This window comes from Panthera uncia, chromosome D1, assembly GCF_023721935.1.
Source record: "Panthera uncia isolate 11264 chromosome D1, Puncia_PCG_1.0, whole genome shotgun sequence".
Classification (NCBI taxonomy): Eukaryota; Metazoa; Chordata; class Mammalia; order Carnivora; family Felidae; genus Panthera; species Panthera uncia.
The window spans coordinates 23,788,445-23,812,374 of record NC_064808.1 but is presented as its reverse complement, the minus strand read 5'-3'; positions in this window follow the sequence as shown (position 1 = coordinate 23,812,374).

The window sequence follows — 23,930 nt, the reverse complement described above, 5'->3', positions numbered from 1 at the left end:
CATGGCCACGCTTCAGAAAGCAATGGGGGAATATGAATTCATTAAAAGAAAAGAAAGAAGAAAGAAAGAAAGAAAGAAAGAAAGAAAGAAAAAAAGAAAGAAAGAAAGAAAGAAAAGAAAAGAAGGAAGGAAGGAAGGAAGGAAGGGAAAATGGAGCACCTTGTTCAAAATCTATAAGGGAGTACATGTAGAAAATGCAAAGTTCAGAATATGGTGTTAACTAGAATTTTTATACCAGATTTAATAGTCACTAAGTGTTGTGTGCTTACATGTGTCAGGGACTATCAGTATCGCTTTACAGGTGTTATGTCTGTGATTTATTCTGCATCACTTCAGCAAAGACCCTGTGATACTTATGTATATTATCTGAAGTGACACCCCAGGGCAGCACCCCAGAGGCAGATGCCTCTGATCGGGCATCCTTGCTCCAAGAGTGGTCAGCTTGTGTTGTGTGAGAAAAGTCTAATTCCCGAAGGGGTCATTTTAAGTGCTTCAGTTATCTTTACCTCTGAGAAACACCAAATTAATTAATTAATTAATTAATTTATTTATTTATTTTGCCAATTAACAAGCTAAGTGTCAGAAGTGGGTTTTCACTGGTGAAGTTAGCAACATGTATAATGGATGTTAGAAAGGGGCTCTCATTATCAGTGAGTGTTATTCGAGATCCCCTGCCTTTGTGCGAAAAGTATATAAGAATGTAAGAATTCAAGCCTTGACCCCTACAGGATCCTCTATCTATTTCAAGAATTTCTTGGTTGCTTGAGATGGACTGTAAGAGTTCCGCAATCCTGCCTCTTTTGAATATTTGAAAGCCCCTTTCAAATATTAAAAACAAGACAGCCGGCCCAAAATGGAGTTTCTTATGCCAACTGCCTCCCCCATGACCAAACCAAGACTTAACTTATTATAGTTTCAGCTCTACCCAGAAATGGAATCCTAAACGAGTCAATCAGGAATCTCCTGGTCAGTACTAGTGCTCTGCCTGACAGACCCCTGAAATCTCCTAAAGGAAAGTAACCTTGCAATAACCAATCCACTTTTTTTTTTTTTTTTGGCCTAGTGTAATTTCTGTAGTCCTGCTTCCTTCTGCCTATAAAAGTTTCTCCATTTCATATAGCTCCTTGGAACCCTTTTCTGTCTGCTGGATTAGATGCTGGCTGAGTTGAGTTGATTTTGCTCAAATAAACTCTTAAAATTTTTAATAGGCCTCACTTTATCTTTTAACACATGCAAGGTGGTGGGTGGTCTAAACAGCCAAAAGGGACAACAAAGAGAGACTTCAACTGGGCACATAGCACAGGTTGCAGGAACCACGTTATTCCTGCCACTACTAAGAGGTTAGCAAATGTGGGTGGTGTAGGGGAGGACAATATTTTCCTCTATCTTATTAGGTTTATTATCTGGGGACTGTGAATTAAACTGACAAAAGACAGATTAACAGGAAAAAAGGTTTATTTTGTATGCACAGGGGTGTGAGGACTCACAGAAAAGAATGAAAACCCCAAAAAGTGGTTAAGCATAGGAGCTTATATACCCCCCCTTTTTTTAAGAGAGAGAGAGAACACGGGCAGGGGAGAGGGGTAGAGGGAGAGAGAGAGAGAGAAAGATAGAGACAGAGAGAGAGAAAGAATCTTAAGGAGGCTCCACGGATGATCGCACGACCCAGGGATCATGACCTGAGCTGAAATCAAGAGTCAGATGCTCACTCAAGCAAGCCAACCAGGTGTCCCTTTACATACCATTTTTAAAAAGGGTGGTAAGCTATGGGGAGATGATAAGACAAAGGAAAGAGGATTTGAACTTCTAGAGGTGGCTAATTGTGCAAAAGTAAACATATGGGTGGCACGAAGGGAAGACAATGATTGTTTAGGAAGGTTTGCAATGCACATTCAAGTTTTACAATAATTCTGCGACACAGGCACCGTCATGACCTCCACTTAACTGCTGAGGGAACAGGTCTACAGAGATTGAGTCACTCGGCCAAGGACACAGAGTCAGATATAAATCGGGTCATTTGATTCAAAAGCCTGTGTGCTTTCCACCTTGCAAAAGTAAGATTTATGATTTTTTCTCGATTTTACAAATATCACACGCTCACAGGAAAATTGGGAAGCATATGAATGTGAAAGATAGCCTAATTGTACCACTTATGCACATTTAGTTGAGATTGTACAGTGCTCATAGTTTTGCATCCTGCTTACTTAACATGTTCTAAATATTTCTTCATATCATTAACAATTAGTCATTCACGTCATTTTTAAGGCAATCACAATATCCCATCCTATGACTGTGTCACATCACCCGTTGTCAGACATGTAACTTTGTTCTGATTCTTCACACCATCAAGAGCAAGATGGCCATCTTTGGAGATAATCTCTCATTTACATTTCTTACTATGTCTTGGCGGGGGAGCAGATTCCTGGGAAGGAAATTTCTGGGTTAAAGGGCAAGAATGTTTAATGGACATTACAAGGCATTAAAATAGCGCACTCTGCCTTTGTAAATAAGGATTACTTTCTAAGACTCAGTTTAAAAATCAAGGTAAAATGGTGAGCATTTTGGCTAAGAATGACTAACCGGCCATCAGGTTTATTTAGTACTACTTTTCTAACCAGTAGGGGGCAACACAAACAAATACCAGCGGAGAGCCTCCTTGGCCATGAATTTGACATTTGTGTGGCATTTGTCGCCAAACTTCCTTTGTTAAATTTAGGAACAACAAAGCCACCAAATTTACAAGCAAGAGCCAGAAAGGAAAATCTAGTTTACTTGAAAGATTTACAGCTTTCAGGAATGTTCCAGAAGACTGATACAGATGGCGAAGGGCTGGAGGGAAAAGGCTCTTTCTGAGACAGAGGCTTGCACGGGAAGCTAGGAAAGCAGGTCAGGGTGGGAGCAGCAGCATGAAGAATGGTTCTTGTCAGTGGAGCTGGTCAGTGGGCATTTCACGCCAGGCAAGAGGTGCCTGCAGGCGGGGAAGTGAGTTTATCTTGCCCAACAGGATAGCCAGAGGAAGAAGGAGGCACGTGACCGCCAGCCTTTGGAACAGCAGGCACAAGGTCAGTGATGCAAGGAAGGAAGAGTTAATGAATCACAGAGAAATTTGCTGTGTCGAACTGATGACAAGGGGTGGGTAAGCGTCAGTAAGAAATGGAGTGCAATGTACCTGGGGCCGGGGTTGTTAACCTAGGCATTGTGTGCCGTGCACAGCATCTTCAGGAATTCTGTGCATACTCTGAATTTTTGCCGAATTTATACAGAAAGACACACAGGTTTTTCTAGGGGTGGGGAGGGGATGAATCTCTAGCTTGAGGGAGTCTACAACCTCCCCCCAAAATTAGGAACAAGTGATCTGTGTGTATTCCCTCCATTTCTAGGATCAAAGGCGACTCTCTCCCCAGAGCCAAACTCCCTCTGCCCTGTTCCAAAGGGACATCTCACCCTGCAAGTGGCAGAATAACCTGCCTGGATGGAGCGGTGGAGTCCCCTGGGCTAACACGTGGGTTGTGATGGAGGCTTAGCAGGAGGGTGGCTGCATCAGGGGACAGAGACTAATGCTCAGGGAGAAGCTCTATGGCACAGCAGAAAGCAGGGAGCGTCCAGGTGAATCTATCAGGGCATTATTTCTGTTTAGAGACATTCTCTCTCTTCTAAAAGTTCAATTCCTCCCCCCCGGAGCTGGCAGTCCCCAGGGCTGTTTACAACTGTTGCTGGAAGAGGCTTATTGGCTCACTAGGAGTTTCATGCCGGAGCCCTGTGATCTCTTTGTCATATCCAGATTCTTCTGAAGGATTAAAAAAATAGGTGCTTGTTATGGCTTTGTCCAAAGTGGCAGAAATCTGAGCACAATCTGAGGGTTCACCAATGGTACTACTGCTGTGATCTGCTTTTCACCCACATTTTACTTCTGGCCAAGGTGCAGATTTTCCACACCAAGCAATTCTCTAGCTCTGTGGACACCAACGAGGTGCCCTACACGGCAATTGAAGCCTGACACTAATTACCCGGAGTTAGTCCAGATCACACAGGGTAAGGGCCCAGTCCCAAAAGACTGCCCCCCTCACTTCAGATGCCAATCACAAGTAATGATTGACCTACCACTTTGCCCACACTTCTGTCTGACCTGGCTACAGATTGGGGGTTCCCGGGACACACTCCTCAGGTTTGATAATTTGCTATAAGGACTCACAGAATCCAGGAAAACATGTTAATTGCAGCTACCAGTTTATTGTAAACAATATTATAAAGGCTACAAATGAACAGCCAGATGAAGTGCCTAGGGCCAGGTCTGGAGGGATCCTGAACACAGGAGTCTCTGTTCCCGTGAAGTTTGGGGTATATCGCTCTCCTGGGAGTTTGGGGTGCATGGATGTGCTTACCAGCCCAAATAGTCTCCAAACTCCTTAATATGGGATTTTTATGGAGGTTCCTAGACATAGGCACAATTGATAGAATCATTTGCCAGTGATTAATTCAGTCCCCAGCTTCCCTCCCCTCCGTGGAGGTGGGGTTGGGGGTGGGAACAGGGTTGAAAGTTTCAAGCTTCAAATAACCTGGTTGGTTCCTCTGGCAACCAGCCCCCCCCGCTTCCTGAAATTATCTAGGGGCCCACTAAGGGTCACTTCATTAGCATAAACTCAGGTAATGCGAGGGTGCTTCTGTGGCTGAGTCAGTTGAGCATCTGACTCTTGATTTCGGCTCCAGTCATGACCCCAGGGTTGTGGGATTTAGCCCCACGTTGGTCTCCTCACTGAGCGTGAGCCTGCTTAAGATTCTCTCTCTCTCCCTCTAACCCCTCCCTCAGCTCGTGCGCACTCTCTCTTTCTGAAGTGAAAAAGAAAAAGACTTTGTAATGAATAATAAAAATGCTCCTCTCAGCCCATTACTCAGGAAATTCCAAGGATTTTATTTATTTATTTTAAAAAAATGTTTTAATGTTTATTCATTTTTGAGAGAAAGAGAGAGAGAGGGAGAGAGAGAGAGAGAGAGAGAGAGAGAGCGCTCCAGCCGGGGAGGGGCTGAGAGAGTGGGAGACACAGAAACCAAAGCAGGCTCCAGGCTCTGAGCTGTCAGCACAGAGCCCGATGCCGGGCTCCAACTCATGAACCTTGAGATCGTGATCTGAGACGAAGTCGGACACTTAACCGACTGAGCCACCCAGGCACTCCCCAAGGGTTTTAGAAGCTCTGTGCCAGGAACCAGGGAGGAAGACAAAATATATATTTCTTATTATATCACAAGAGCACAAAATAATGAAGTTATAGAACAAATTCATCTGTATTATGAAATATTAGATAGCTTTTTAAAAAAATGTAAGATCTATATGCTGTGACCTATGAAGTAAGTGTTCATGACATTTTCTTAAGTGAAAGGTTGGAGTGTAGTATATAAGGCAGAGAAGGCCAAACATTTTCTGTAAAGGGCCAAATAGCAAATATGTCAGGCTCTGCCATTGCAGTGCAAAAGCAGCTGTAGACAATATGTAACCAAATAGGCTTGTCTGTGTTTCAATAAAACTTTATTTATAAAAGCAGGCAGTGACTCAGAGCAGTCACGGTTCACCATGATTTGCTGACACTTGACACAGGGTCTTTGAAAAGGGTTTTTTGAAAAGAACCCTTGTATGTTCTGTGCATGTTTTGTAAAGATAGCCTCCAAACTGTTAATACTGGTCACTTTGAAGAGAAAAGTAGTGAAATGGGGAGCAGGAAAATTATTCATTTTTTCTTTATTAGGTTCTCTTTTGTTTGACTTGAAATGGAACACATGTATTGCTTTTGGAATTTCTTTTTCAGATTCCTAAAATGACATAACAAAGCATTTGGCTTTTTCAACTGTACAGGAGTGCCTCTGCCCGTATCATCTTGGAATAGTTTTGATTTGATTCAAAGAGGTTTTAGTTGACCGCAAGCTCCAGACAAACCTGCAATTTCTTAAACCTAGTGCAGTTTGAAAAGGGATAATGAAAATGTGATTTTATGATAAATAAAGGAGACGGTCTCAATGTTCTTTGTACCAGGCAAGTCACATGCAGGGCTATCTTTTGAGTTTGGGATGCTGGGTTGTAAGGCAGGTATGGACAATCTAGATTATTGCTTGGAGACAGAGCCGGGAAAGGTGAAGGGTGTGGAAGTTCTGCTAAGAGGAACACGGTTAGCCTGGAGAAGAGTGCGTGGGCGTGGGGGAGGCGATAACCTTCACCTAGTGGAGAGTGGAAAGGACCCGCTCACCAAGCTCCAGCATCTGTACCTGAACCACTGTGACCCATCGTCTCCTGTCAAGCAGAGGATGGTCTAGCCACCAGGGGTACTGAGTGAAAGCAGGCTAGATGTTCCTTACGTGGCCCTTCCTGACGTACTTCGGAACATGCTGGTCTCTGCAGCACTGGGTGTCAGCCGCTATGGTGGTTCAGCACTTGAGCTCTGGGGTAGAAAGACCTGGGTTTGCAGTTGGCCTCGCCTGTAGAGGGCCCAGCCACCTTGGGGAAAGTTTCTGAACCTCTCTAAGCCTCTGCTTTTCTTCTGTAAAGGAGAAAGAGTTAATAATAATGATAATAATGATAATAATACCTATTTCATAGGGTTACCATGAGAACCGAATGAGTCAATACACAGCATTTCCCATGATGCCTGGCACAACAAATAAGTGCTTACTAATTGTTAATAGTTTGTTGTCATGGTTATTATTGCTCGGGTTTTTACTAAGACAACTGCCAGATTACTTTTAGTTTCCTCCTGAAGTTGTGTTTGACAGGCCTGCCTCCTTAACCTTACAACTTTTTACCCCACACTCCATGGTCTTCTTTGGCAAAATCAAGCTGATTAGCGCTTGGCTGCTTGTCTTTCTCTGGGTCTCAGTCTTCTCATCTAGAAAAGAGATTTCATCGTACTGTTGTGCCTCTCCGGTAAGGCAGGCGATGCATGAAAGATGCCAGGGATATGTACCCAGAGAGCACAGAGAAGGTGGCAGGACACCCAAAGCCTGGAGCTCCGCACCTCACCTTTCTGCACACCACGCTCCTGCTCTTCTGATCACGTAGGTTTCTTCCTTTACAGAACATACGGGCACTTCTGTCCATGTGCCCATCTGGGCTGGTAATGTTCTGACATATTCCTGGTGTCATTAAAGCATCATTTCCCATGTATGCGTCACAGCCACAGCTGAAAGCAGGAGCTTGGAAAGCTGGGATCTGTCCTATGTATTCTCAAGTGATATCTATTAATAAGAGATGTATTAAAAACTAGTAATAGATGCTGAACTCAAGGAGATTGCTGTGCATCAGATATGGGCCTAGATGCCTTCACATCGAATTAAAATTTAATAATATCACAGCACCCTGCAAGGCAGCTACCAATGTTCCCGCTTTATTGATGAAAAACGGGGTTCAGGAAAGTACTTCAGCAGCTTCAGTGATTAAGTACCGTCCGAGCACATTAAGAGGCGGACTCTTTCCTTCTCTTTCAGTGCTACACAGAGCATCAGTACACAGTAGATGCAGGGTGAACAGGAAGGAAAGTACCTTCAGTGCCCCTCTCTGATGAACCGGAGATTTTAAAAATTGTTCTTTCTTTTTTTTAATTGTTCAAGTTTATTTATTTATTTTGAGAGACAGAGAGTGAGCAAGGGAGGGGCAGAGAGAGAGAGAGAGGGATAGAGAGAATCCCAAGCAGGCTCCACACCATCAGCATGGAGCCGGATGCTGGGTTCAAACTCACGAACTGTGAGATCATGAGCTTGGCTGAAACCAAGAGTCAAACGCTTAACCGACTAAGCCACCCAGGGGCCACTAAAAATTGTTGCTTCTAAAAGCATTCGAGTTAAAGTGAACACACACACACACATACACACACTGTATGAGTGTGCACTTGGCCCTTTCTGGCATCTGTTTCTCAAACAGGCGGAGAGCTCACCGGGAACTGAGCCAGGGGCAGTGAGGGAGGGGAAGCAGGAGGCCCCAGCAGGGCCCAGGTTTCCTGCAGGGAAATCCAGGGGCTGAGTGTCCCTGCTTCCTTCTGGCCAATTGTTCGTGGGAAGGAAGGCTAAGACCTCCTGTTCTTTCTCCAGAATCCCATGATGCCCACTCTTAAGCAAGCAAGAAGAAGTCACCCCCTCACCCTGCCCCAGAGCTCTCCACATCTTCCCCTACTTAGGGGGCTGTGGGGATGGGGTGCAGCTTCCTTCATTTCTTCCTTGATGGCAAGGACATGAAGCTTTAGCCTATCATTTTCTTAACAACTCATTTTCTGAACCCCACAGCACCTAAGGCATCTTGGGGTGGCCCAGATGTAACTGGGCTCATTCTTTCCTCCAATAACCAGAAAAAAAAATACTCTGAGACCTGCCCATCCGCACAGAGGACTCAGCAAAGGAGAGAGACCAGCACCATCTTGGATCGCCTGCCGCCTGCCTCCTCCCCATCACCTCTAGCCCCATCCTCACTGATGCTAGGGGCTACCTTCAGCTCTGTGCACCACTTGGCCTCCAGGGTAAGGAAGGTTCATGTAGTTCTCCCTCAGTTTTACTTCCTGTATTTTTCTGGGCTAACAGACTTACATCACAAAGCAAACACACTCATCTGAATTATTAATAAAGTCGTTAAAAGCACAAATCCTCAAGTCAAACTGCCCAGGTTTGTATCCCAGTTGTGCCTCCTACCAGCTGTGTGGTTCCCTGTGTCTCATTTGTAAAAAGGAGATAATAAATAATACCAATGGGATTATTGTGGAGATTAAATGACCCGGTACTCGTAGGGGGCTCAGAACCATGCCTGGTGCATAGTTAGCACCAGATGATCAGCTATGAAATAATTGCCAGAGTGTCTAGGATGTCTCTGACTTTGACCGGGTCAGTTTCGTGTTGCTGGGGCCTCTGCCCTGCCCTGACCCTGGGGAGCGACTGGTTTTTTTTCTTCCCTTACAGGATTCCAGGGCCTGTCCAACATGTGTACGTCTCGAGTTGCAAGGGGAAAACAGAGAATTCTTGTTACTTAATTATGGAGACCACTTTCCGCTTCCTTTATTTCTGCTTCCTCATTGTGGTCTGAGCTCTTTTATATTGTTCAATCTCCATATTTTTCTAAACAAAAGATCAGTCCACTCCTCCCCTCTCTCACCCCTGGGACAATAGCGAATATCCCTAAATGTGCACACAATGCAGAAACAACCATGGCCAGTAGTTTAATAATACTTTGGGACGCCTGGGTGGCTCATTCAGTTAAGCATCCGACTCTTGATTTCAGCTCTGGTTATGATCTCACAGTTTGTGGGATCGAGTCCCGTGTCAGGCTCTGCACTGACCTCCCTCCCCCCACCTGCTTGGAATTCTCTCTCTCCCTGTATCTCTCTGTCCCCCCCAAAATAAATAAGTACACATTTGAAATAATAATAATAATAATAATAATAATAATAAAATACTTTTGCCTTTGTAGGGGAAGGAAACTTTTCCTCCACCCTCTCAGATTCCAAGACTCAGAACTGTGAGCTAAGCTGACAAGTAACAGAAGAACAGGAGAAAAGCACACACCTTTTATTCGATGTTAATATTTTTACGTAGCATGGGGATCTTCATAGAAAAGAAATGAAAATCTCAAAGAAGCAGTGTTATTAGGGGGCTTAGTTGCCACTTTAAGATTTAAGGGCAATAAACCTCCGAAAAGGGGTTAGACGAGGGAAAGGGCTTTGGGCCTCTGGGGGTGGCAACTTGTTGGACAACGACTAGGAAATAAATGGGGGAAACTGAGGCAAGATAAGGGCTGTTTATTGTGCAGGCTCATCTCAGGGTCAGCTCTCCATCTTGGGCAATAAGAATGTTCTTTACTTCCTGGTACCAGGAGGGCATCTTTCGCAGGGGAAATTTATGCCCTGCTTTTAGGCAGAGAAGGGTACTGGAGTGTGAACAAAGAAGAGGTATTTCTGCTGACTCTGCGGAAATTTCCATGAGGAAGGATTCTGAAGCATCCGCTGCCCTCCAGGGAGGGTGGAGAGCAAGAAGATGAGAGAGAACGTGACTTAGGTCACATATTAGGGGCTGCTGGGAATCCTGGTCAAGCTGCCGAATCTCCTGAGAATTTACCCTGGAGAAAAGGGGGTCAATTAGGAGCGGTGCCCTGTAATCCAGGCGGAGACAGTGAGGGCCTGGGTGGAGGAAGTGTGTGTCTGTGGAGAGGCGATTGCAAGAGGGTCTTAAAAGTGAACATAAACCTATAAATCTTGACGTGCGATTGGTTGTGAATCGGGGGGATAAATTTATATATATATTTTTTAACGTTTATTTATTTTTGAGACAGAGAGAGAGACAGAGCATGAATGGGGGAGGGGCAGAGAGAGAGGGAGACACAGAACTGGAAGCAGGCTCCAGGCTCTGAGCCATCAGACCAGAGCCCGACGCGGGGCTCGAACTCACGGTCCTTGAGATCGTGACCTGAGCTGCAGTCGGACGCTCAACCGACTGAGCCACCCAGGCGCCCCAGGGGGGATAAATTTAAAAAAGAAGTTTAACTTTTGGAATTTGTTAAAACTGGAGGTATTTTAGAGCTAGAAGGGCTCCCCTCACACACACACATATTTTACAGATGAAAAGTTGGATCCAACAACTTGCCTGCAGCAGTAAATCATGTTAATTCTAGGTCTTAGAGCCAGAAGTTAGATCTCTGGATCCTCTAGCTGGATCCCCAATTTCTCCTGTTCCTTCCATGCAAATAAGAGGCCAATGCCAACCCTGGGCTTCAGTAATTGGCACTCAGATAATCACTAGGGCTTGTACATCGCTGGCCCATCTCGATCACTAGGACACTAGTTTTAGGAAGACAAACACTTACATCAGGTTTCTCAGCCTCAGCATTTATTGACATTGTGGGCCAGATGGTTCTTCATTGTGGGTTGTAGGACCTTGCCATTAGATGCCATTGGCAACCTCACCCTTTCTCCCCACCCTCAGGTGTGAGAGTTAAAAATGCTTCTAGGGGTGCCTGGTGGCTCAGTTGGTTAAACTTCCCACTCTTGATTTCGGCTCAGGTCAAGATCTCACGGTTCGTGGGTTCGAGCCCCACATCAGACTCTACACTGCCAGCACAGAGCCTGCTTGGGATTTTCTGTCTCCTTCTCTCTCTGCTGCACACCAACTCCCCACCACCCTGCTCATGCTCTATCTCTCTCTCTCTCAAAAAAGAAATAAAAATAAACATTAAAAAAATGTTTCTAGACGTTGTTGAATGTCCCAGGCAGGGTGGAGGTGGGGGTACAAAATTGCTCCTGGGTAACAACCAAGGCCTTATATCAGTGTGCTTACAGTGAGTTTCAGCATTGCATGGGCCAAAAAACCCAAAATCTTAAAAGATGAAGCTCTTAGATCATTCATTGAGTAAGAAATGATTCCTATTTTCCAAATAACCATTAGAAAGGTGATTTGTTCATTCATTCAACAATAGGGATTGTGTATATACTGTGTGCCAGGAGCTATGGAAGTCTTTAGAGAGATGGGGGTAAATGCGATGGCTTTGAAGAGTTGACAGGCAAGAGCAGTGATGTGAAAATAAATGCTCACCTCTAGGACAGAAAGAGTCCCACAGGGAGTGGGAGAAGGGGGAGAAGCCGGGCAAGACATGGGCCATCAGATGTGGATGGAAAACAGGGATAGCATCTTGCTGTACACATCAACCCATAAACTGAGCCCCGGAGAGCCTGGGCTTTGAAGTCAGATGCACCTGTGTCTGAACCTCGGCTTAGTATGACTTGGGCAAATTGTTTTCTTAACCTCAGTTTCCTTATCTGTCAAATGGAGATAATAACAATACTCGGTTCATGGTTGTTTTGAAGATTCAGTGAGATAATGCATGTAAAGCTCTCAGCACAGAGCTCGGGACCCGGTAAGCACTCAACAATGCTAGAGAAGTTTCACTAATCATTTCGGTTATGCTATTTTATGATTATATCGTTTTACAGAATTTTCTTAAGGAGGCTCCACACCCAATGTGGGGCTTGAACTCACGACCTTGAGATCAGGAGTCGCACATGCTACTGACTGAACCAGCCAGGCACCCCTATTAGTTTATACTTAAGAACAACGTTGTGCTCTAGGCAGAAAATAACATCCGTCATCCCCAAAGAGAGGAGTAAGTCATCGGGGCCGTTATTTTAGCTTCAGCCACCTGATGGACTCTTATTTATGGCTTCTTCGTTGTACGTATGCTTGGTTTTGAGGTGTCTTACCAATAGTACTACTAAGTCCTTCATTTCCTATATGCACAAAAGCAGTGAGATTGTTGAACGTGCCACTTAAGAGATGTATCTGCTCATAATGGAAATGAGAGCAAAGATTATTTTTTTAAAGTTGACAGTGAGAAAATGCAAAATTCTTCATGTGCGTTTGAGGCAAAGCATTGGAGAGTGGGGATGATGATACATATAAAGTGCTTAGAAACAACTTTTGCACATAGTAAGCACCCAAGAAGTATCTTCCATTACCACCACCACCAGCACCACCATCATCATCATCATCATGCGGAACAAGGAGGGAATCATATAGTATATGGAAGATTTTGAGCTGATGCACTCTGCAGTTACAGCCAGAGGCAAGGACAACTGAAAAGCAAATTGGAGAAAATCCCAAGTATGTGGCTACAGCTGAGCATCAGCCTTAGCGACCTCATGCAAATTTAGGACCCTGCTGGGGATTGGAGAACACGAGGGCTTAGCTTATGGGAAGTGGAAATTGCCATTGGGCGATGTTTGTTGCAAACCATGGAGGTCCCATGGATTTAAGGTTCATTTAAATGTGTTCCTCGTTAAAATGAATCTTGGGTGATCGGGCTCTGGATCCCATAAGGTCTCTGAGACACTCAGGGACACCATCTGGGGAAGAAGGGTCATTTGCCTAAACAGATTTCCACATTGTGAAGGAGAAGAATGTATGAGAGCAGCAAGGAGCGTGGTGGCTTTGCACGTGGATACTGCAAATGTAAACTCTTATTGGACACCTCAGACTGATAAATTTTATATCAACCACTCACCTTTGTTGAGCATGTATGATGCGCCCAGACTGTGTTCTAAGTATATTTCATGGACGTTCACCCAAACTCTAAGAGCGAGACACTGTTGTGTTCCCATTTTACAGATGTGGAATCCGAGGTGCAACTTGCTTAAGGGATCCAGCCAGTCAATTTTGCAAGCAAGAGGTGAATCAGGCAGTCTGCCTCCGAAGCGCATGCTTTTACCTAACTGATTTACAAATGTCCTTTTAACACGACCTATTTTTAAGCATAAAAGTTTCCACATTATCACGACACCTATCACTCTTAGGGAAGCATGGCTGTTGAAGGCGAGGAGAAAGCCATTTGATTTAGAAAGAAGCACATCATTGACCCTTGAGTGGGTGGTTTCTGCAAAGCACTGGGATGGCAGCCAGACTGTCAGGGCTTACCGGAGTCAAGGGAGGTGAGAGAAGGGAGGCCTCCATGTATATATCACTTCCAGGAGTTTGGCAGTAATAGGCGAGAAAGAACTAGAATTACAGCCACAGGGAGCAGCCGACCATGTGAGGGCTTGTTTTTTTTCTTCTCCCCAAGGTGATTGAAGACACATTGGAAAGAAGGAGAGGGTGCTGGTGGAGGGGAAGAAGATAAAGACGTTGAAGAGGAAGGCAAGATGTTGCGAATAAACATCTGGGAAGGGAGAGCCCTCGGGGCTAGAGAGCAGAGGGTTTGAAGTCTGGCTGAATTTGGAAGAGATGTTTTGGGTTTTACTTGTTAGTGATCCCCTGATGAATCATGGTTTAAATTTTCCGTTATCTGGACTCACCTTGTCCTGAAAGCCCACATTCTCCTGGTGTGGATGGTCCATTGTCTAATTTTAGGAGAAGTGGGTGTGTGTCCCACAGCTGCTACTCGATAGCTGTGTGTTCTTGGACAAATAAGTCTCTTCTTGTCTCTGAGCCTCAATTTCCCCATCTGTGGAGTGGCGGAGGCCAACTACAGGTCCTGGGTCCTTCCACCTGCAACGGGATGAACTTCCGATATGAACAGAAAAATATCCTGCCATTTTAGGGAAGAGATTAATTCCCTTATTGTGTGATTTTTGTTTGGGTGGGAGAAGCAACCACAGTCGCTTCCCTCTGCAGGAGAGCGGGTGATTTGACCAGAACTTAAAGTGGGTCTGCATTATTTATAAATGTGTGTAATGTTCATTCAAATGGATTAATTTGTTACCAAGATTCTAAGGGCATCATCCTAAATACTATAAAAACGTATGTCCTTCACTAGCCATATACATACCTGAGCCTCAGGTATGCTCTCTCGTTGCTGGAGAGAAGTGCACTGTCATTTGAATACACAAGTCCACCCACTGGTAGTGGGATTGCCAATCTCCCTAAGAGCCTAGTTCTCAGGAAGGAGGACAAAAGGGTGTACTTTCGTTGCCAACCACCTGTTGTTAACAGCATTTAATGAGTAGAATTTCCCCCACCAGAACTATAACTCGACAGATGCATAGAGTGCCTACTGTGTGTCAGGCACCAAACAGGAAAATGGGGACCGTAGATATCAGTCTTGCTGATCAAAGCCTGTAACCACAATAAAAACACAAAACAGGAAACCATGACAAGTATCTGACTATCTGGTGTGCAGCCATTTGGAACACAAGGGGTGCAGCGCGTCAGCTAGAGGTGTGTGTGTGTGGTCAGTATGGAATAATAAATAGGTGGTATAATAGGGTAGAAGTGTTTGCAGCAAGCACCCAGGAGAGGCCTGCACAATTACGCCTTTATCTCGTTATGGATAGATTATAGATCAAGAATACTTATACCTACTGGTCCTGCAGCTCCGACAACACACGCACACACACACACACACACACTCCTACCTCTACAGCACCTTGGTGTGTACTATGGCCCTAAGCCAGCCCTTTGATTCGAGATGCAGGTAGCATTCTATAGAAGCAGTTCTCACAATGTGGTCTGGGGACCTTTGAAGTTGCCCTCAGAACCTTTGCAGTCACAAGGGGCCCCAGGCTCAGAGGGGCCCCGTGTTGAATGTAATTATTACTCTGCTGTGGCTGTCTTGAAATTCTCACTAACTTTTGGACAAGGGACCCCCACGTTTTCAGTTGCACTGGGATTATGTAGCTGGTCTTCGTTGTTTGAGGTCCTTTCATGGGGCTCATGAGCTCAAAACTATTTTAATAATGATAATGATACATTATTTGCCTCCTTTTTTCTCATTCTTAACACAAGAACACGGTGGAATTTTCTGGCAGCTACATGACGTTTCCAGCAGCTACTGCAACAGACTGAATACAGAAGCAGATCTGAGGACCCAGCTCTTTTCTCTGAAGCCAGGCATGAAGGAGATTGACAGAAATGAAAAACAATGCTAACTCTTCCACTGCACATCATTTGCTTTTGGAAAATATAGCCAGTTTTCATAAAAATCTTGGTGTGCAATGGGTTTTTTAAATTGTTTTGAAACGAATTAACTAACGATGTTTTTTTTCTCAGTTTTAGTTTTTAACATATTAAATCTCAACAGATAAATCTCACGAAAAACAAAGTTTTGGAAGATTATCAATAAATTCTAAGAGTGTGAAGGGTGAGCTCCCGGCTAGCCTAGTTGGTAGAGTGAGTGACTCTTTAATCTCGGGGTTGTGAGTTTGGTGCAGTGATTACTTAAAAATAAAATCTTAAAAAAAAAAGAGTATAAAGAGGTTTGGAGTTCAAAAGTTTTGAAAGCCACAGCTCTATAGATATTTACTATTTCTATTGGAGGAAAGAAACTATTGAGGAAATGTGATCGGAAGGTATAGTTTATCTTTGTTTATACTTGTTGTATTAGTCAGGGTCCTCCAGAGAAACAGAACCAACAGGAGAGATATATCTATATATCTGTGTCTATATGTTTATATCTATATCTGTATCTGTATCTATATCTATATATCTATCTAAAAATGGAGATTTGTTATAGGAATTGGTTCATACAACTTATGGAAGCTGAGAATTCCCACAATCGGCTGTCTGCAAACTGGAGACCCAGGAAAGTCGGTGGTGTAATTCATTACGAGCTCAAAGGCCTGAGAAGCAGGAAGGGCAATCATATAAAGCCCAGTCTGAGTCTGAAGGAGAAGCAGGAGAACCAGTGTCCAAGGGCATGAGAAGATCCCAGAGCAGGCAGAGAGCAAATTCACCCTTCCTTTGCCTTTTGTTAGATTCATACCCTCAACGGATTGGATGAGGCTCACCCACGTTGGTAAAGATGATCTTTACTGGGTGCACCAATTCAAATGCTAATCTCTTTGAGAACACCTTCACAGACACACTCAGAAACGTTTCACCAGCTATCTGGGCATCCCTTACCCAGTCAAGGTGATGCACAAAATTAACTGTCACACTCGTTCGTTGATGTAAGTACATCAATGTCTATTAAAAAATGAGGCAGACACAATCTGTTCCTTACCGTTGCACTTCTGCAGAATTTCCCAAAGTGTCATCCAACACAAATCACTTGCTTTACTTGTTTTTCTCTTCCATAAAAGTTTCAGGGGCTCCCGGGTGACTCAGTCGATTAAGTGTCCGATTTTGACTCAGGTCCATGATCTCATGGTTCGTGAGTTCAAGCCCTGCATTGGGCTCTGTGCTAGCCTGGAGCCTGCTGCAGATTCTGTGTCCCCCTCTCTCTCTCTGCCCCTCCCCTACTCGTGCTCTGTCTCTCAATAAATAAAAACATTAAAAAAAATTTTTTTTAATTAAAAAAAAAAGTTTCAGATCGGCTGGTTCTGGGTCACATCTGGCCACTGGAGTGTTCCAAAATGGAAGAGCTGCTTCAAGAGGCAGTGAACACCTCTTCCCTCAAAGGGTCCAGGCAGAAGCCAGCTGTTCACCTCCAGATGGGTTCCTGCCCCTGCTTCCTATGGGTGCTGGAGAAGGTTTGGCGTGAGGCAGAGTTGACCTCTGAGGTCCCTTGCACTTCTGGCATGTTAGATGAGAAAGTCCTTTGCCTTACCAAGTCCAAACTCCCTGGTTGAAGTGATCATGAACGGGCCCATATCTTAAGAGGAAGACAGAGAGAGAGAGAGAGAGAGAGAGAGAGAGAGGACATTTTGTCAGCATCAAAGCAGTGATACAGTCACTAGAGATTCCAATCTTCCTTATGAGACTGAGGTACCAGCTGTAGCCTGAAGAGAGAACTTTCTCTCAGGGATGTGTGCGAGAGAGAACGGGGTTGATGGGACAGAGTGGGAATAGGAATTGTGTGTTCACATTCTGATGACTCTGACTCACTGAGGTTGACATTTAAAAAAAATTTTTTTTAATGTTTATTTAATTTTGGGGCGCCTGGGTGGCTCAGTCGGTTAAGGGTCCGACTTCAGCTCAGGTCACGATCTCGCGGTCCGTGAGTTCGAGCCCCGCGTCGGGCTCTGGGCTGATGGCTCAGAGCCTGGAGCCTGCTTCCGATTCTGTGTCTCCCTCTCTCTCTGCCCCTCCCCCGTTCATGCTCTGTCTCTCTCTGTCTCAGAAATAAATAAACATTAAAAAAAAAATAATTTTGAGAAAGACAGAGTGTGAGTGGGGGAGGGGCAGAGAGAGAGAGAGACAGACAGACAGAATCTGAGGCAGGCTCCAAGCTGTCAGCACAGAGCCTGACACGGGGCTCGAACTCATAAACCGTGAGATCGTGACCTGGGCCAAAGTCAGCCGCTTAACCAACTGAGCCACCCAGGCACCCCAAGGTTGACATTTTTTTAAGTCACTGACATCTCTCTTCCCCTGTTTGGGGCCCCCTTTCCTTCACTTTTAGCACCAAAGCCCTGACAGGCTTTTTCCCCACTTGCCTTTTGAAAATCCATCTTATAAAGGAATGCTAAGGTGCTTGGCTGTTAATAGTTTAACACATTACCTTTGGAAAAGAAACAAGGAGATCCTGGAGATAATATCTCTACCCTGAGGAACAAATCTCCTTAAGCAGGAAATTTTAGATGCTGGGCAGGCTGTCCAGACATTTGGGGGAAAGAACCATGCCTACTGCTTTCAAGGGGTAATCAATTATGTCTGTCCTCCCTTCCTCTCTGCATCCGCCTTTCCTTTTTCACTCCCACTTTTCCTCTTCCATACAAACCTCTGTTATATCTGAGGAGTAGCCTAGGTATTGGGATTCGGAGATGAATAACTTGGCGTCACTGATGACTTAACCAGTGAGTGGAGACAGGGGAGGGGATCATGTGATGCACTGGGACAAGGCTGTAAGGGAGGCTGTCCTAACTGCTAGTGCAGCTTGCCTGGGGTGCAGGGGAAGGATGATCCCTTGACCTGACTCGTGGAGGGGGGGGGGGAAGGATGATCCCTTGACCTGGCTCGTGGAGGGGGATGTGGGTGTTTATCAGGGGGATCAAGAGAGCAAGGGGCTCCAGGCCCAGGGAGGTGAAGTGAGGTGCCCGAGTTCACACTGGTTATGTTGCTGGACCAACACTGAACCTGGTCTGGCTCCACAGCCTGCACCCTTGACCTGTATGTGGTACTGCCTTTGCCCAAACCGCCAGCCATTCAGTGTGGCCCGGCATAGGGTGAGGTGGGGGGAGAGAGTGGCCAGGAATGAGGCCACGGTCAAGGTTTCACACAGCATCCCTTTAGTCGTCCAGGGAAACAGAAAAGCATGGTAAACATTTATGGACCAGAGAAAAGTAAGGCCCAACTCTTTGAGGCGTTGTTAACTTATATTCATGTCCCGAGATGATATTCATTGAATGCCTGCCCTGCTTTTGGACAGCTATCACTCCCTCCCTCTCGAGCTCATGCCTCACATCTTCACAGTCTCCACAGCATAGGTGGGGACAGTCTTACTGAGCTAAGCAGGATTCACCGTTGAGGGCTCATTGTCATTTCCACCGGAGCTGTATGTAGCTCTTCGTCACTTCCTTCGAAGACCTTTTGCCCCTTCTAACAAATAATCCCACGCGTCTTTTCTTTCCTCTTTTCCTTCCTCTTGCTCCCTGCGTCCAGGTTCAGAAGGAATGTGAATTGACCCCCCGGGCAGGTTTCCTGCAGTGGGGAGGATGGCCCGGCCCCTACACCAGCCAAACAAGCAGGAGTTGACCCATCGGTGCCATGCACTCCTTGCTACAGGGTTTTGGTCCCCGTTACCTGCCTGACGCTGGCTGACAGCTACTGTTCCACAAACAGAGGCTCAGGAGAATGGCCCACCCCTCCCGCAAGAATGCAAACAATCAGCTATGAATTTCCAGTGGGACGAACAGGAACCCATTCAGCCAGGAAATCTAAATTGAACAGGATTAAGTCACTCAAGCTCCCTGGCCCCACTTAACTTCCAGGACTGTAGATGATGCCGTGTTCCTGTTTGCGACCATTTTCGCAGCTGCTCTCGGGAGGGTATCTCACTTTTAAATGAGGTGCCTGCTTGCTCTGTCTGTGCAGGCGGCACTCTGTGGTGGGTCAGCCCAAGGACTAGGGAGCCAGACAGTCTGGGTTTGAATCCCATGTCTTTCACTTGCTGTGTGGACAGGTTTCCCATCTCTGGAAACTATGTCTCAGTTTCCTCATCTATGAAATGGGAATCATAACAGTACCAGCCCCATGCTGTTGTTTCATGGTATTATGAGAATTAAGCGAGTTGATACTAGTGATGTGCTTAGAACTACGCGGAGCAAACACTTTTAAGGGTTAAAGTAATGAAATAAATATGTTTCATTATCCGGCTACGGGTGGTACTTGCCCCTGTCTCCTTCCTTCAGGATGTCTGTCGTTCGACAGAGGGCACGGATTTAGGGAAGAGGCTACGAGCAGGGATTTAAGAATTAAACCGCCTCCGTTCAGATCCTCCTTCACCTCTTAATGGTGGGTTGTCACCTAATCTCTCTGCTCCTCAGTTTCCTCGTCTGTAAAATGGGGGCTCTAATTGTACCTATTTCTCAGGAGGGGCATGGGGAACGAATTCTGTCAAGTTCTTAGTGTAGTATCTGGCACAAGTAAGTACCCAATAAATTTTAGCTGTTATTGTCAGGCACTCCAAAACAAGTGGCTTATAAATGCACCAATTTTGAGCGCACAAACAACAATAATGCCAAAGCAAACGCCCCGAGAAAGTGTGGCCAGGGCCTCGAGGCAGCTCCTGGGGGCTGGCCGTGTGCGAGCAGACAAGGAGCGTGGCGGCTTGGCAAGGCGTGGAAGAACCCAGCCGCTCTGCATCTGAGCCCTGGCTCTCCTCCTTGCGAGAGGTGTGGCGTCGTGGGGCCGGTTACCATCTACAAACCTCAATTTGTTTCCTTCCTCCCTCCCTTCCTTCCGTTAATAAATATTTATTGAGTGTCTACTCAGCAGAGACACAGTGCTAAGTGCTGGGTATTCCCCCAGTGCACAGGCCGCTGGCGGACCACGGACAGAGAATGTGCTGGCCTGGGGGCCTGCTGCTGAGTGTGTGCGCAGTCAACGCGCGGCTCGTGCGAATTTGCTATCAAATACCCTTACTTCACCTCTTTCTCTGGTCTCATCAGCCTTTCTTATGAAGAAGGTGACTGGTTCTGACTCTTTTCTCCGGCCCAGACGAGGTGCTTAGGCAGGTCAGGAGAACGATTGTTCAAGGTTACTCGTTTTGTTTCTGCGGTGGAAAGTGAAGCAGGGATATTTTCCCCCTGTAAATTTAGGAATACTATCAGTAGATTAGTCATCCAAGAAATTAAAAATCAGAAAGCAGAGTCTACTGAGTAGACTCAATTAAGATCTCCCCTTGATCTTATTTAGTCCTGGGCCCCTTTCAAAGCAAATTTGACTGGCGTGCAATCCTTCCGTCTAGGACAAAATTTCCCCAGTTAGGTTCCGTGGAACGCCATATCCTCAAACTGTTGATTGGAAATGAAAAAGGAATGAAATTATTGAATTTCTTTCCTGCAGACCGCCTGCACTTTCTCAATACACTGATGCGTATTATGCTCTCGTATGTAGTACTTCCCGAGATGATTTGGCTAAGGAGCCTTTCTCCTGCAGCAATAGCTACCTCTTGTAGTATTGCCTTTCCTCAGAGAACAGTCTAAGAAATACCCATCCGTGAGATCTCATGGGCCGGTCTGTGCTCCTGTCAGACCAGAACTGGCCCATTTAATGCTAGAGAATGAACAGAGAGTTCTTTGTGAAGGGCAGCCATCCACTTGCCGGCTTGGCTCTCTTTGACGGAAGGAGACCCTCAAGCACTGCGAGGAACCGTTGTCCTGGGGGACGGGGCATCTTTGCTCCATCCGCTTTTGCTACTGCGGAGTTCTCCTTATTTCCTATGTCCAGCAGAAAACCTCTCTGCAGTTGGTGGTTTGGATGAGAATATTTATCTTCCCCAAACAGCTATGCAACTTCCTCTCCACCAGTTGGGAGGTCAAGTTGACCAAGAGACGAGGGAAGCGCTTACAATGGGAAATAAAACCTTGTAGTTATTTTTACTCCTGACAAGTGTGTGACCTTGAGAAAGGACTAAACCATTCGTGTGAGCCTTGATTTCCTCATCTGTAAAATGGCAATAATAATAATAGTACTCATGTCATGTGTTGTCTGAGGAGTGAGAAACTGCCTTCAAAGCACCTGGCACTGTATCAGCGGAACATACGTCTGCAGTTAATATTAATGTCGATTGTAATTGTCGTTAGTGTTGATTCCGCATTTGTGTTTTCCTGTGTGTGTGTGTGTGTGAGAGAGAGAGAGAGAGAGAAGAAGAAGAAGAAGAAGAAGAAGAAAAATAAGAAGAAAAAGAAGAAGGAGGGGGAGGAGGAGAAGGAGGAGGAGGTAGAAGGAGAGGGGGAGGGGGAGGAGAAGGAGAAGGGAAGAAGGAGGAGGAGGGGAAAGAGGAAGAGGAAGAAGGAAGAAGGGAGGGAAGAGAAAAGCAGGTGCAACGCTTAGGGTATAACGGGGATTCCATCTTGCAAAGGAATATTTACATTAAAATGGAAAATGAATAAATTTCCTACTAATGCTGAGTCTTTCACCTAAAGAGATCATTTATCAATGTGATCCTAGGTTGACTCCTAGAAACCAATATTGCTGGTTATAGATTAACTCGTATCTTAGTTTATACATTAGTCTCTAGAGAATCTTATTAGTAGGAGTCAATCCCAAAAAGCTTACTTTGCATGGGATGTGCCTTGTGAATATACCATGGTACCCAGAACACCAAACTCATGGATAGGGTTGTGTGCTGGGTTCTGACTCTAAGGAAAGTGGCCTAGATTGCCTCAAGGGGTTTTTCATGAGGCCTCTTGACCATAGCCTAGATGAACTATCCTGGCCAGGACTCTTTCTCTTTCTCTCCCTGCCTCCTTCTTTCTCCTCTTCCCATAGCTTCCCCTCCCTCTCCTGCCCTCCCCTCGCTCACAGACAGGAATGAATAAGCATAAACCCATTCTTGCTTATTCCATTTGTCTTTGGATATATCCAATGCAGACTACCGTCTTAGGGTCGTTATGTTAATGTAGTTATGCTCTTTATTTTTTTTTTTATCTGTTTTCGACATGGGGAGGATATGAATGTCATGTTTTAAGGTTACCATTTTGCTTCCATGTTCTTGGACCACTAGTTGAAGTCTCCCTTACATTCAAGAGCATTTTTTAATACAGCGGTATGTTGTGTTGTAGTGATATAATAAACATTTGAGTGTAAAGAAAGGCTAAGACATATGTGAACCAAATTGGGAGTCAAAGATAATATTGGGCTTTCCCATAAAGGAATCGGGATTATTTATCTAGGGAAACAAACATTATGGACAAGAAACACACAAAGATCTTTTATGTTGAATGCAGTATTTCATTACTTTTCTTTAGCCAATGAACATATCGTACAAGAGTGTGGCAAGCACTATACACATATTTCACATAACTCTCATAAATCTCACTTAAACCTTACAAAATCCCTGAAAACCAAGTTGTGTCTGCAACTGGGATTCCAATGGATTAAGGAATTGCCCCCAAACAGTACCACTCAGTCTAAACCAAAGTGGGGGCTTCTTTCCCGAAGGAACTATTCCTTGTCTACAAGGTTGTGCCTATACTAGGATGACTGTCCTGATCCAGACATGTGTTGCAAAGGACAGCCTTACCCGTGCCCTGTACTATCTCAAATGAAGGGGTCAGAGCCTTTCACAAAAACAAGTACAAGCTGGGTTTCATGGGACCTGGGGCCAAGAAGAGTCTTCTCACCAGCCTTTCCCAACCTCTCTCTACCTGGGTGTGTGTGTGTGTGTGTGTGTGTGTGTGCATATGCAACTCTTCTATTGTGAGGTCCTCATGATCTGAGGATCTACCTTGAGGTCCTCATGATCTGAGGACTCATTCATCCATTCCTTCAACAAGTGTTTGTTGAATTCTTATGTGACATGGAGATCACCGATAACCTTGACAGTGGTTTCATCAGAATGGAGAGGATGAAAGCCTGATTGGAGAGAGTCAAAGAAAGAACAAGAGAAGGAATGGTAGGGACAGTGAATATGGAAAGCTCAAGGTGTTTTGCTCTATGTAAACAAAGATGGTGGGAGTGGAGGGACGTCCCACACACCCCACGAAAAGATGAGGAATGTGGGGGACGGGGTCTGGTGCACAGTGGAGGGTTTAGCCTCAGATTCAACTCCAGAAATAGGAGGGAGGCAGAATAGGGCTGCGAATCCTGGCAAGTGGATTGGTTCGGCAGTGGCAGCATGCATGTCTTGGCTTGGGGGCTGCTAGAGCAAGTACCCCAGGCTGGGAACCTTGACAATAGACATCATTTTCTCACAGGTGTGGAGGCTGAGGTGTCCAAGATCAAGGTACTGGCAGATTTAGTTCTTGGTGAGGACCCTCTTCACGGCTTGCAGATGCCCTCTTCTTGCTGTGTGCTCACGTGACCTTCCCTTGGCTGAGAGACAGAGAGAGACAAAGAGAGAGACAGAGAGAGATGAACAGTCTTGTGTTTCTTTCTCTTTTCAT